The 15955-nt window shown below is 45.3% G+C and overlaps 1 pseudogene; it reads left to right on the top strand.

The window, feature by feature from the left end:
- The first annotated feature begins 13881 nt into the window (after positions 1-13881).
- Positions 13882-15377, top strand: LOC101553899 (40S ribosomal protein SA-like; annotated as a pseudogene).
- Positions 15378-15955: the final 578 nt, after the last annotated feature.

The raw sequence follows: 15955 nt of genomic DNA, 5'->3' as shown, positions 1-15955 counted from the left end.
CACTTATATGCAAAGTTCATGACTTCATCTTTTCTAACAGCTGCATAGTATTCCATTGTGTAGATGTACCAAAGTTTCTTTAACCAGTCGTCTGTTTTTGGGCACTTCGGCTTTTTTCCAGATTGTGGCTATTGTAAACAGTGCTGCAATGAACATAGAAATGCAGATGTCATCTCTACTATACCTTTTTTGCCTCTCCGGGATATATTCCCAGCAGTGGTATTGCTGGGTCAAATGGGAGCTCAATTTCTAGGTTTTTTGAGAATTGTCCATATTGTTTTCCAAAAGAGCGAACCAGTCGGCATTCCCACCAGCAGTGAAGGAGAGTCCCTTTCTCTCCACATCCACACCAACACTGGTTGCTTCTGTTTTTTTGGGATGTGGGCCAGTCTCTGTGGTGTGAGATAATATCTCATTGTTTTGATCTACATCTCCCTGATGATTAGCGATGTCGAGCATTTTCTCCTGTACCTCTCAGCCATTTGGATTTCTTCTTTGGGGAAGTTTCTGTTCATTTCATCACCCTGTTTTTTGATCGGGTTGGCAGTTTTCTTCTTGTGGAGTTCAACCAGTGCATTGTATATTCTTGATATCAACCCTTTATCGAATGGGTACTGGGTAAATATCCTTTCCCATTCTGTAGATTGTCTTTGTATTTTGGTCACTGTTTCTTCTGAGGTGCAAAAGCTTCTTAGTTTGAGATAGTCCTATTTATTTATCTCTGTTTTCACTTGCTTGGCCAGTGATGTGTCATCTTTGAAGATACCGTTGGCGTCAATGTCGTGGAGGGTTTTTCAGGCCTTGTCTTCAATGTCCCTTAGGGATTCTGGTCTGATGTTGAGGTCTTTAATCCATTCTGATCTGACTTTTGTACATGGTGGTAGGTGGAGGTCTAACCCAATTTTTTTGCATGTAGCTGTCCAGTTTTGCCAGCACAATTCGTTAAACACGCTTTCCTTGCTCCACTCCACATTTCTTGCTCCCTTATCAAAGATTAGATGATCATATATTTGGGGGGGGGGGGGTCAGAGTATTCAGCCCTGTTCCATTGGTCTGCAGCTCTGCCTCCACTAAAAGGTTTTTTAATGAAACTGTTAGGGGCTGGAGAGATTACTCCCTGGCTGAGCACATGCTCTTCCTGCAGGAGATCCAGCTTCCAGCACCCCCAAGCACAGCCCGGAGTGACCCACAGCCTCAGGATGTGAGATACTCCTGGACCCCACCAAGTGTGACTCAAAAACAAAACCAAGAAGAAAATGCTTTATTGAGGACAGGAGAGATATAGTACAGAGGGGAATTTGCATGGAGACAACCCAGGTTCTATCCCCAGCACCACACATGATTCCCTGAGCACTGCAGGAGTAATTCCTGAGTGCCAAGTCAGGAGCAACCCCTGAGCATTGCTGGGTGTGATTTGAAAACAAAACAAACAAGAAATGTTTTAATGGGGGCTGGAGTGATAGCACAGCAGGTGGGGCATTCGACTTGCATGCAGCCAACCAGGGTTCGATCCCCGGCATCTCATATGGTCCCCCGAGCACCGCCAGGAGTAATTCCTGAGCCAGGTGTAACCCCTGTGCATTGCCGGGTGTGACCCAAAGAGAAAAAAAAAGAAATGTTTTATTAACACAATGTAATTCAGGCCACCGCCCATCTAAGTACTAACCAGACCCGGACCTCCCGGCCGTACAGCAGATGATGAGGGAATCTAATCAGTGATGTTGCTAATGTGCCCATAGCCTGCTGGTCTCGTCAGCAAAGTGTCACCACTGTCCCCCAGTACCATCCTAAAGTCCTCCCACAGCCCAGGTCACTCAAGTGGTGCTGCTGCCCTCAGCCCAGGAAGGCTCAGGGGACCAAGGAGCCGCCCTCCGACTGACGTCACATCACCCTAAGCCTGTGCTGTGGGCCTCAAGGCCCCATGCCGTTTGCTCTCCACGCATGCATGTCTGGAACCCTTGCAGCCTTGCCCTTGGGGGGCTTGTTCCTGCTGAGGAACTCATGGTCCGCGACTACTAACTTCCTCTTCATGTGCTTTTTCCCCCCAAAACCTGCATCATGATTTTCTTCTTGAAGTTGGGAAAACAGGACAACAGGGGGAAATTCTGCTCCTTTTTTTTTTTAAATTTATTTTATTGAATCACCAAGTGGAAAGTTACAAAGTTCTCAGGCTTATATCTCCGTTATACAATGCTCAAACACTCATCCCTTCACCAGTGCCCATATTCCACCACCAATAAAAACAAAAACAAAGGCAAAAACAAAAAAAAACAGTATACATCCCACCCCTCACCCCCCAACCCCCCCTTGCGTGAGTGACAATTTCACTTCATTTTCTCTTTACCTTGATTACATTCCAGATTTCAACACTCAAATCACTATTGTTGTTAGAGTTTCAAAACAGACTCACTATTTTTGTTGGAATTTATCCCCCAAGAATACAGCTCTATTAACAAGGAAATATTTGATAGTAAGTTTTCCACTGATGAGAATGAAGAGATAAAACCGCGGCCGCGCGGTTTACAATTTCTGTATTATAGTAATTAAGTCCACAGAGATTTAAGTTGGAAAATGAATCATTTCCCTTCCTGGACCAGCATGTGGCAAAAGCTTAGTTCACAGTCTCTATACATGGGTGCAAGCACTTGCTGGAACCCCAAATCCTAAATTGTCTCTGGTTCCCGCTCGTTCCACATCCACCGGCTGTGCAGAGGCAAGGGCACCCAGGCCGAAACTGGCCGGAGCCGAGCACCGGCCCTGGCGGGGACTGCCCCGGTATCCCGCAGCTGTTTCAAGTTCAAAGCACTTCCCCCCCCCCCCCCCCGCGCCAAAAGTTCATACCTTCTCAACGGACCCACAAAATGTCGGACACCACGCCTTCTCCCGGAGGGGAGAGAGACCAAACTGCTCCTTTTTTTAAAAAAAAAAATCACTTGCTTTTCATTTCTACCAGGAGTCATTTCCATTCTCCTTAATTCTTCCACTTTTGAAACACAAAAGCCAAGAAGAAAATTCCTTTTGTAACTGTCTGATTGAAATATCCCTTTGAAGCTTGAGCCCAGTCAACTCTATTGGCCCAAATAACCCGCCCACATGTATGCCTTGGCCTGAGAGGTCCAGTGCCACAAATGGACGCTTTGCTCAGACACCTCAGACACCGGCCAACTGGGGGAATTACATTACATTTCTTACACTCAATGAACTCAAAACAATATTCCAAAAATGTCTTAATTTCAAACTAAGTGATAAAAAGATCAAATTAAGTTGGGTTTTTCTGTTTTTTACAACCTTTGGTCATAGGTCATTCTTAGCATGACACCAAAGACAGAAACCATGAAGAGAAAGGCTTATGTATCTGAGCACCAAAAAATTAAAACTCTGGTTTGGAGAAAAAAAAGTCATAAATAACGAAAAAGTCATGTGAAAAAAAAAAAGAAATATATTTGTGACTTTAAAACAAAGATAAAATGTAAGGAAGATTAGTAGATAAATATTCAGTGCATCACTAGTCATCCCATAGATCTTCGATTTGCTTGAGAGGGCGCCAGTAATGTCTCCATTCATCCCTGTTGCATGCTAGTGTAGCCCAGTGGTATTTGCTCCCTCCAGGAACAGGAAGAGCCTCAAACCATTCATTCAGGGTTTTGATGAAGAAGTCTGACCATCTCATTGGTGTGCAGCCACACGGTCTTTTGACGTCCGGTAGAATCCAGTCGGTAACAGCTCTAGTCCAGCGGTGTCTCTGAATCGCATTATGTGTCTGGCCCACCTGATTTTTAACGCTTTGGCAAAGAGACAGCATCCCTGATTCTTGATCGCTGAGAGAGGTCGGAACTCCAGATTCCTTCTCTTACTTGAGTGAGACGTGATACTCCCAGCATAGCTCTTTCGATTCCTCTTAGGATACCCAAATAGCATTCTCATCCTGTTTGCGTAGGGCCCAGGTCTCTGAGGCATATGTTAGTGCAGGAAGAATGGTGGAATTGGAAAGATGTACCCAGAGCCAGAGATCCTTCGTCCTCTTAACCACTTCTTCGATGCTCTTGAAGGCATTCCACACTGCTCTCTTCCTCCTGCAAAGTTCTGGCACCAAGTCGTTCCTCATGTCAAGTTCTCGACCCAGGTACACATAGCTGCTGCATTCGGAGATGTTCGTTCCATTGAGAGCAAATGAAGCTTCAGGGACTAGTTCGTCTTTCATGAGCATCGTCTTGTTAAGGTTCAGCTGCAGTCCAACCTTTCCACACTCTCGGTCGAAGTCGGCCAGCATTTGTGCCGCTTGGCTAATGTTTGGCATTATGAGAATGATGTCATCAGCGAAGTGGAGGTGGTGTAATGCCGACTGTCTATCTTCACTCCCATTCCTTCCCATTCCAGTCATTGCATGACATTCTCGAGGGTGGCACTGAAGAGTTTTGGTGAAGTGGTATCACCCTGCCGCACCCTTCTCTTTACATCAATGATCACTTCCTTGTAGAATGGTGAGATCCTGGTGGTGAATCCACAATACAGCTCCTGGACGATCTTGATGTACTGAGTTTGAACACCCTTTTCGGCTAGGGCTTCGATGACCGATTCAGTCTCAACAGAATCAAAGGCCTTCTTTAAATCGATGAACGTTAGACAGAGCGGCATCTTGAACTCTTGTGAAACCTCAATGAGCTTGGTCACTGTGTGGATATGGTCGATTGTGCTGAATCCTTTTCAGAACCCAGCTTGCTCACATGGTTGTCCTTTGTCTAATGTTCTACCTATTCTTTTTAGGATGACTCGAATGAACAACTTGTAGACGATGGACAACAGGCAGATTGGGCAACAGTTGCCGATATTGTGGATATCTCCCTTCTTGTATAACACAACAGTCCTGCTGGTTTTCCATTGGGATGGAGCCTTGCATTCGAACAGGTAGCATGTGAAGAGCTGAGCCAGTGTATTAACGAGTACTGATTGATTCATTCGAATGTCTAACAACCTGAATCGGACGATTACACTTGAATAGATGTGGCTCACTGTGGAGGTCCCGTCCTGTCCAGCAGGTAGGACCCTTTGTGGGGCTGAGGAGGGGACACAGCCGAATGAACAGACGCAGAGACAGAAAGCAACAAGAAAGAGGAGAGAGAGAGAGAGAGAGAGAGAGAGAGAGAGAGAGAGAGAGAGAAAGCTTTATTCACTGGCAGCTACAGCATTTATACTTGCCTGCTGGGAAGCAGTGGTACGGTATGTGTGCCCAGACCCCGTACAAGCAGTAGTCAATCACAGATCGTGACATGTCCATTTATCATGTCAGGCACAGGTATCAGCTAGTGTAAACAATGGCGGAACAGTAAGGTCAGTAGGGTCAGCAGTGGCATCCTTGTTACAGGAAGTTTAAGTAAGCCTCTGTTTGAGAAGAGCCAGACTCTGTCTTACTTGAAGATAAGAGCCAGGATTATAAAATGGCTCCCTACATCTCCCCCTGTTTTGTTTTAAATTAAATGTGGTCAGGGGAGGCATTGTCCGGTATCCCTTGTGACACAAAGACTCCATTTTTGCAGGGAGAGGAGGGAAGGGATGATCGGGTCTATGCAGGGGGCTCTTCACAGGCCCCATCGAACCCTGGTCTTGGAGCAACCTCTATGCTATACCGGAATACCTCACAGGGAGCCGGGCCTGGGTATCAGCCCTCCCTTGCAGTGCTTTGCCTGGCAACCTGATCCACTATAAGAAATCCTTGGGAGCCCGGCATCCTTCAAGGTAGAGAACTGGGGGAGGGTGAGGTATGAATCTGAACAGAGGTGTGAGCGTCCTGCAAACCAAGCCAATGATAATGAACCTGTGTAGGCTTGGCTTCTAATTGCTGAATTTGTTGTCTAATAAAAGCCAAGATTCGATTAAAAACGCAAGGGCCAACAGTAACTAACAATGATACAGCTGACAGTGGACCCAGCAAGGGGAGTAAGTAATCTTAAGTCCTACTCTGAGCTTAGTCATGGAATCGCGGACCACTCCTTTGTGATCTGCAAAAAAACAGCACTAAAACAGCATTCCTCCCCTAGGGCAGCACACAATCCTCCCCTGTTGCAACAATAAGTCCAGTCCTCTCCTGTTCTGCAACACCACTTCAGACAGGAACGTCAGGGATGTCTCGAGATGACTGATGGGGGTTTCGATCCTCTCCAGGTCCTCATAAGTAGCTGCTCGAAGGGATGAGAATCCATTCGCTCTGCTGGGTTGCAAGTGAATTGATAACAGTCCCAGCTCCTGCCAGTCCAGTTCCAAACAGCATGGCTATGGTTAGAGTGAATGTCACCTCCCTCTTCTGGATGGGATGATGGGTTACCTATGGGGATAAAGAGTCTCCTTCATAGTAGAGGATTCAGGGAAGCACAGTGACCATCACATAAAATTCATTTAGTTCCATGTTGAAAACATTGATTTTCCATTATCTAAGAGCACTGTAACAGGAGTCTGGATACTAGAACAATTCTGCAGATATATTTAGAGTTTTTACAACAATATAGATTGATTACAGTTTCTTTTCCTTAAAGCACAACCTCAAACCTTCTACACTTTCTTTTATATTCATTCTGTCTTGTAACTTTCCTTAACCCATTTAATAATCAACTTTACTTTAACAGGATTCCCTTCCTTTTTCCGACTGATATCTACATCCATTATCTTTCTGACTTAAGACATACATCTATATTCCTTATAGTCATCCCACAAGTTTAAACTCTTATTTTTACTGAATTTAGTACAACATGATCTCCCAAACTTGGACACTGGTTACCAATCATCTCATTTAACATGACAAAACTACTCTGCAGTACCATTCAAAAAGCATTACATCAGTTCTCTAGATTTTCAAAAAGTTTTAAAGATGATCACAACTAAAGTTCTTACAACATATTCACTGGGCGAAAGTTCACTTTACATTAGAAATTAACCAGAGACATCTTTGGAACACTCATAGATCACCATGAAACAGTAAGGATTTCACACTTGTCCACAAAGTTCTCTGAGGATCAGGATTACGTCGATACTGTAAGTCCCAGACTAAGTCTTCAGGCCAATTCAGCCTGTCCTTCCCCATAGGGGTCCTGTGTTGCTGACTCTTCCTCAGATTTCCTTATGACTTCCAGCTGAGATTTGTTTGAGGTTGAAGTTTGGAGGGTTGTGGAGTCTGGGTCAGTACCAGGAGGATGAAGTTTACTCCAGATGAAGCCATAGCAGGACCCAGAGTACATTAGTAGGTGTTATCTGTTAAAATATAAGCATAGACTTTTCCTCCTACAAGGAGGTTTCCCACCATTTCTTTTATGTGTGTTCATCAGATTTTAATACAAATATAAGGATCAGTTGTTTCCCAAGCCCTTTCTCATTTACAAAGTTGCAAAAACCAGATACCTGGAAGAGTTAAGAAATTAAATTAATCAAGTCTTATCTGCTGGGCAAAAGTGTGATTAGAATTCACTGTTGAGGTTAGGGAGGGTCTGCATATCCAGTCTAACTGAGGCAGAGCTTGCTGAGCTGGGAATGCAGGGGGATGGGCGGATCCAGGGAAAATCTTTAAAAACTCCCAAGCTGACATCTGAGATTAACCCCTTATAACCCTAAACTAAGTAGCTTTAAAAATTTTAGTTACCAGAAGTCTTGGAGATAAAATAAAACACAGGTACAATAAGTTTTTCAACCAATTTTGCAACTCTAGAAAATAATATTTTAAACTGAAGCATTACTCTTTGAACCTGTTTTCATAGGTCACAATTATTTCAACTCACAAGATTCTCTAGGTCAAATAATTCTAATCCAGTGCAGATACAAATATATACATTGGTATAATAGCATAAGACCTTTGGACCATCGATTTTTGTGAAACACGGTAAAAACTTCTTTGACTTAATTTTGATAGTTTTTGTACCTTAGTTATTTAAAATCACGAGCTTTCAAACTTTATCAATTCCACAATACAAATATGCTTTCAAACACAGAAAGAGCCCTTTGGGTATATATATATATATATATATATATATATATATACATATATATATATAATTTTTAAAACCAAACTTTGATAATAGCATAGAAAAAAAACATTTGGACTGTCAATGTTTATGGAAACATAAGAAAACTTTGTTTATTTTGAGGGTTTCTGTACCTCTGTTGCTTGAAAAACAACTAAATTCCTCATTAAAATTGGCTGAGGCTTGTAAGATAAAGCCTTGCACGCTCAGAATTCTTATTTCACTTTTAGTCTTCTGGCTCTAGTTCTGTAGCTCTTTCTAGATAGTACAGATACTGGAATTCAAAAGAATTTCAACTGTTAATAACTGTTAATGTTCTTCCAATAAGAAATTTAGATTAAAAATTTCAATTTCGTTGTAGGCGCCACATTCTAATTAGAAATCTTTGTTTAAACCTGATCTAACAAGTTCCAAAGATACCTAGGTCTTTTAAATTGCTGGGCTTCATATCACTCTGATCTCCCTTGATTTTGCTTGCCCGGGTTTAAGAATTACTGACTTCAAACTAGCTCTAACACTCGAGTGTTCCACAGACAGACAGACAATAAGTTCACTAAAAACAACACACGTACATGTGCACACGTCTGCAGTTGGTCTATCGATCTGACCCTTCAGAAACGGCAGGGAGAAAACTGACAGACTGAGAAAGGAAGGAGCAGTCCCCAGGGCAAAGTTAAGCCCTGTCGGCCGATTGGGAACATTGCTCCCCATTTCCCTGCCTGACCAGCCAGTTTTCTGCCTGTTAAAAATGGGTCAAGAAAGCGCTTTTGTTGATATAAGCCGGCAAAACCTTTTCAAAATTGTTGAAACCTAAGGTGGTCAGATACTAGCATTTTTCTTTCTAGGTCAAGACTAGTTCTGAGACAGGGAACTAGTATCTTCTTATCAGACTTGGGGATAGGAAAAATACTTTTTCATTCCTGATATTATTAAACACTTAACCACATGATCTTGCATTTTCCTGCCTTCTCTGCTGATAATAATAAGCAGAACTAAGAGAAAGATAATGAGACAAATACACATACTAAGGGCACACGCACAAAGCACACTCCTGCACTCACTCGAACCAGTCCTTCTTTCACGCGGGTGAGCACCCCACTCACCACGTTCACACTGAGATTCCTGAACCTGCCCTACAGGCGTCCACGTCATCTTTGGTTTTATCCCCCTGACAATGGGGTTGCTTCAATGTACATTGGGCTCTTTCTAATTAGTAGCTGGCAAACTAAAGGCAAAGCGGGGGTGACCATCAGGATGCAAGGGAATTGAGAAAAAGCAGTCTTTTAAATCGAGTACTGTCTTACACATTTCTGAAGGAATGGCTGCTGGGGACGGCAGTCCAGGTTGAAGCGCCCCAAAAATGACTATGGTTTTATTTACTGCCCGTAGATCCTGTAGCAGTCGCCAACTGCCGTTTTTTCTTTTTTATAAAAAAATGGGTGTGTTCCAGGGGGAGGAGGTGGGTTCTATGGGGGTGGGGGCGCTGGGCTCCGCTGGGCCCCGCCTTCTCCACGTAAGGCGGCAGTGTCCCCAGCGAGCTGGAGGACTGACTCACTGGCGTCATATGGGGAATTAAAAAAGGCAGTGGCATGGGACAGATAAGGGGTGGCTGTTTTCCCAAGGGGGGGCCAAGGGACTGAGGGCTGATACCTCGTCACCTCATTTTCCAGGACAGCCCCGTCCTCCAGGGGCAGGGATTCAGGTTTCGGAGGGGAGGGATCGGGATGCCAGAAATCACAGGATAAAGTCTCGGAGGCGCCTCTGCTTGGGAGGGTTCAGACAGGGGAGCAGGATGGTCAGAGTCTATAGTGGCAGATTTTGAGGAGTCAGCCTCTTGCATGGGGGGGGCCTCATTCCCACAGACTGAGGGAGCCTTGGAACTCTTATACTTTTTCCTCAAAAAGGTCTCAAATTCAGAAACAAGGTGCTGAGTCTCCGGCTGTCTTTGTTGTGTCTTAAGAGTCTCATTTATTAAGTTCCAATAAGAAAAAGCGGAAATAGGGATTTTTTTTCAGGACCAAACTGTTCATAATAATCTTCCATACAATCACCTACTCTGGCCCATCTCTTTTCACTAATAGTCCCTTCCTGAGGGAACCAGGGGCAAATATCTTCTATAAAGAGAAAAAATTGCACTAAGTCTTTTTTCTTTACTTTTACTCCACGGTCTTTAAGGGAATCTTTCAGGACATTGACAAAGAGCTCCTTTTTAGAAAGTGTTTGTCCCATGATTTTAGGGAGTAAGGGAGTGGAATTTATCTTTATCAGCCGGAAAAGCACTGCGAAAAGCAAAGCGAAAAGGCAAACAGCAACAAAGATAAGGATAGTGAGAAAAAAGATGCAAATAAAGGGACAAGGAAACAGAAGATAAGCAGGCCATAAGGCAAGAAGAGAAAAGAAAGGGTTGCTGGTAGGCTGTTTATGCCAATTCGTCAGAGATGAAAAACACAGGTCTAAGGGATTCAGTGACTGTCTTCACTGGTAGGCTGTTTCTGCTAACTCGACGGAAATGAAAACACAGGACAAAGAGATTCAAGCCTTCCAACAGTGACTGTCTCATCCTTAACATAAGACTATATTTGAACCCAGTTCCATACCAGGGTGTGACGAGACTGTATTCAAGCCCGGTCCCAAACCAGGGTGTGCGCCAAGAGAGAGGCGACCCTCAGAGATACTCACTTTTCCGTGATTTTGTCAGCCGACGTGAACCTGACTGGGCGTTTGGTGTTCCCCTATTGCCCCACGCTGGGCCACAGGTGTGGGGCCCCGTCCTGGCCAGCAGGTAGGACCCTTTGTGGGGCTGAGGAGGGGACACAGCCGAATGAACAGACACAGAGACAGAAAGCAACAAGAAAGAGGGGAGAGCTTTATTCACTGGCAGCTACAGCATTTATACTTGCCTGCTGGGAAGCAGTGGTATGGTATGTGTGCCCAGACCCCGTACAAGCAGTAGTCAATCACAGATCATGACATGTCCATTTATCATGTCAGGCACAGCTATCGGCTAGTGTAAACAATGGCGGAACAGTAAGGTCAGTAGGGTCAGCAGTGGCATCCTTGTTACAGGAAGTTTAAGTAAGCCCCTGTTTGAGAAGAGCCAGACTCTGTCTTACTTGAAGATAAGAGCCAGGATTATAAAATGGCTCCCTACAGCTCACTGCTGGCTATTTCTATCCATCATCTACACACCAACATCCAACTACGATGAAGAAGAAATTGAGAAGTTCTATGTGGAGCTGGAGAAGTTCTATAAAGAAGATCACACCTTCTACAAGGTCATTGTCAGTGATTATAATGCCAAGATAGGACCGAGAAAGTCGCCCTAAGAACTCCACATTGGGACCCATGGCCTAGAATGGAATGAACAGGGTGAGAGACTGTCTAGTTCATCATGTCGACCAAGACCATCCATGGTAACTCACAGTTCCAGAAGGCCGAATCTAAACGCTGGACATGGGTGTCTCCTGGTGGACAATTCCACAATGAAAGTAGATAAATATTGTTCATATTAACAAAAGTATGGCAAACATCCCAATCATCATCATCATCATCATCCCGTTGATCATCAATTTTCTCAAGTGGTCTTAGTAACGTCTCCATTCATCCTAGCCCTGAGATTTTAGCAGCCTTTCTTTACTCGTCCTTCCCAACGGTACTGCATTGGAGGCTCTTTCAGGGTCAGGTGAATGAGACTCATCATTGTTACTGGTTTTGGCATATGAATACGCCACAGGGAGTTTGCCAGGCTCTCTCATGCGGGCAGGAAACTCTCAGTAGCTTGCTAGGTTCTCCGAGAGGGAGAACTAGGCTATAAGATGTTGCTTCCCGGAACTTGGTTTTACAGTCTCTGGATGTTGGCCATTGATGAGATTACACGGCGCTGGGGGAAGTTTCTGGGTGTGACTGCCTAGCTACTGGAAAATGGGGGATCTGGGCAGAAGAGGCCTAGTCCTGACTTGAGCACACTTGAAGATCTCAGCCCCGGGCCCCGCACACCTGGGTTCCTCTGCTGGTTCCTTCATGCATGAGGCTCATCCAAACGTGTGGAGAGGGGCCTTGAGCATGGCTGTGGCTGGGCTCTGGAGGTCTTCGGCTGCCGGGGCTCTGCTCGGGGCAGGAAGGGAAACTCAACCCGCCCCCCTCCCGAGGGGCCCCCGTGAAGACACCAGGTGTGGGGGCAAGAGACTGTACGTCGCTCTCTTCCGAGGGCTTGGTTTTATAACCAAAAATAAGTCACTAAATTTAGAGGCAGGACCTATTGTCTGCTACAGTGTTTGCCTTGCAATGGACGACCTGGGTTCTGTCCCTGGCTCATTTCAAGGTATCAGAAGCAGCAACTACAAGGTATGACCCAAATCCAACAGAATAAAGGGTAATTTATGCATCAACTTCTCCCAGTCAGTTCTATAGGGCACGGGTTTGGGTGCTGGAGCTCCTATTCCTGGCGGCACCTGAGGACACGGCGTGTGCCGGAGACTCTACCGTGGCAGGCTGCTTGCAAGGCCAGGGCCTGTACCCCCGGGCTACCTCTGGCCCCAGAAATTTAAACTCTATTATATCCTGTGAACATTGCAAGGACGCAGATTGGCATGAAGCGGGGCAAGGGTGAGCTCAGCTGGCTGAGGCATGGCAGGGCTGCTGACACCTAGAAGCTCCCGATATGACCTGAGCTGGACGCGCAGGCTGCAAATAGAATTAAATAAAAGTCATTATGTTATATACTATTGCTGGGCCAGGGCAATATAGGGTTAATTCCCGTTAACTGTGGTTCTGATCACGGTATCCTCATTCTTGCTCATTTCGAGGAATATTTATTTTTTTCTTTAATTTCCTCTTTAACGCAATAGTGGACTAGAGCGATAGCACAGCGGGTAGGGTGTTTGCCTTGCACATGGCCAACCCGGGTTTGATTCCTCCGTCCCTCTCGGAGAGCCCGGCAAGCTACCAAGAGTATCCCGCCCGCACGGCAAGGCCTGGCAAGCTACCCGTGGTGTATTTGATATGCCAAAAACAGTAACAACCAGTCTCACAATGGAGATATTACTGGTGCCCGCTCGAGCAAATCGATGAATAACGGGATGACAGTGCTCCAGTGCTACGCAATAGTGACTTACGTTGTTCACTTTCCAAGTGTTGGAACTTTTTCAAAATTGCTTTCATGATTAATTTCTACCTCCTACCTTCATTGCATTGTGGCCTGGGAAGAAAACTTAATATGGTTTTTATTTTCATGAGTTTATGGGTGCTTTAATGATGCATTCAAGAAAGAAGCCTGAAAGAGCCTCCAATCACTGGGAAAGATGAGTAAGGAGAGGCTGCTAAGATCTCAGGGCAGGGATGAAAGGAGATGTTACTGGCGCCTTCTCGAGTAAATTGATAAACAGGGGGATGACAGTGATACAGTGATAGTGAATCTACAGCGACTTCTGTAGAAACTCAAATATTGGGTAGGTGAGCTAATGGGGGAAAAAGTGTCCCACATCCTCCAACAGATCAAAACTTGCCCTAATAGTAGGGTTTGTCTTTATATACCGAAACATAGGAATTCTCACATACCCTAGCGACACCAGAATTGCTCAAAGCCACCCCCTGATTCTGACTCATGCATGCCCATGGGAGGCCAAAATGCTATGACTTCATTTTTCTCTACTCCTCTGGTAGCATTTAAAATGCCTAGAAAATAAAAACCTGTTCAAATTAGACTATGGAGAGCTGATACACGAGCAATGTAAAGTATCTTCTTACACAATTCACAGCTGTGTTTGCATCTCTGATCCTGTGATTTCACCATAGCTGATTACTAAAGACTTCTATGAAATGTATTTTGAAAATTCACATGTAATATTAGGCAATATATAAAATTTTAGCAACAGCCTTTCCACGCTGCCCAGCGAGGGATCCATACGGCATTGTTCACAATTCCTGTCGTAACTTAAAGGGAAATTTCACAATGTCCGGAGCCCTCCATGTCCTGCAGATGAAGGAGGAGGATGTCCTCAAATTCCTTGCAGCAGGCACCCACTTAGGTGGCACCAACCTGGATTTCCAGATGGACAGTACATCTACAAAAGGAAAAGTGATGGCATCTACATCATAAATTTGAAGAGAACCTGGGAGAAGCTTCTGCTGGCAGCTCGTGCCATTGTTGCATTGAAAACCCAGCTGATGTTAGAAAAAAGGAGGTCAAGAATTTTGTAGTTAAGTAGATGGGCATGAAAAGTTTCATGCTGAGTGAAATGAGTCAGAAAGAGAGAGACAGACATAGAAAGATTGCACTCATCTATGGTATATAGAATAACAGAGTGGGAGACTAACACCCAAGAACTGTAGAAATAAGTACCAGGAGGTTAACTCCATGGCTTCGAGGCTGGCCTCACGTTCCGGGGAAAGGTCAACTCAGAGAAGCGATCACCAACTACATTGTAGTCGAAGGCCATGTGGGGGAAGGGAGTTGCGGGCTGAATGAGGGCTAGAGACTGAGCACAGCGGCCACTCAACACCTTTATTGCAAACCACAACAGCTAATTAGAGAGAGAGAACAGAAGGGAATGCCTTGCCACAGTGGCAGGGTGGGGTGGGGGGGAGATGGGATTGGGGAGGGTGGGAGGGACGCTGGGTTTACGGGTGGTGGAGAATGGGCACTGGTGAAGGGATGGGTTCCCAAACTTTGTATGAGGGAAGTATAAGCACAAAAGTGTATAAATCTGTAACTGTACCCTCACGGTGATTCTCTAATTAAAAATAAATAAATTAAAAAAAAAAAAAAGAAAACCCAGCTGATGTCAGTGTGACCTCACCCAGGAATACTGGCCAGCGTGCTGTGCTGAAGTTCACTGCCCCACGGGTGCCACTGCAACCGCTTCACTCCTGGAGGCTTCACCAATCAAATCCAGGCGGCTTTCCGGGAGCAGAGGCGTCTTACGTGAACCTGCCTACCATTGCTCTGTGTAACACAGACTCTCTCTGAGCTATGTGGACATTGCCACCCCTTGCAACAACCAGGGAGCTCACTCTGTGGGTCTCATGTGGTGGATGCTGGCCCGGGAGGCTCTGCGCATGCGAGGCACCATCTCCCGTGGACACCCATGGGAGGTCATGCCTGATCTCTACTTCTACGGAGATCCTGAGGAGAGTGAGAAGGAAGAGCAGGCTGCTGCAGAGAAGGCCGTGACCAAAAAAGTGAATGGACCACCCCAGCGCCAGAGTTCACCGCGACTCAGCCCGAGGTTGCAGACTGGTCTGAAGGGGTGCAGGTTGTGCCCATTCAGCATTTCCCTACTGAAGATTGGAGCTCAGCCTGCCACAGAAGACTGGTCTGTAGCCCCCACGGCCCAGGCCACGGGATGGGTTGGAACCACCACCGAGTGGTCTTAAGCTGTTCTAGACTCAAACGAAAAGTGAAAATAAGGTTGACAGAAAATAAATGAGTTTCTAAGAGTGAAAAAAAAATTTAGCAACAATATATGAAACAATTAGAGTTAACAAACCAAAATCCAGGGACAGTATTAAGGTATCAATACCGCTGACTTTGAACAAGAGAGATAATAGCAAAGAAGGACCAGGAAACCTGGGTTTATTTAAAAATTCAGGCCAGAGAGATAATTCAGTGGACTAAGTACATGCTTAGTATGCAAAAGGCCCTGGTTCAATCTCCAGTATGGTTCCCCCAAGCACCACTGGGATGGGCCACAAGCAAAAAAGCAAAATGGGGGGCTGGAGCGATAGCACAGCGGGTAGGGCATTTGCCTTGCACGCAGCCAACCCCGGTTTGATTCCCAGCATTCTATATGATCCCTTGCACACCACCAGGGGTAATTCCTTAGTGCAGAGCCAGGAACGACCCCTGTGCATCATCGGGTGCGAACCCAAAAAGAAAAAAAAAGCAAAATGGGGATCAGGGATGTAGCTCAACAGGAGAGCACTTACTCGCCTTGCGTGTGGGGGGCCCTGGA

Source organism: Sorex araneus, chromosome 6, assembly GCF_027595985.1.
Source record: "Sorex araneus isolate mSorAra2 chromosome 6, mSorAra2.pri, whole genome shotgun sequence".
Lineage (NCBI taxonomy): Eukaryota > Metazoa > Chordata > Mammalia > Eulipotyphla > Soricidae > Sorex > Sorex araneus.
The sequence above is the reverse complement of the archived record's forward strand: the minus strand, read 5'-3'. Positions and strand labels throughout refer to the sequence as shown.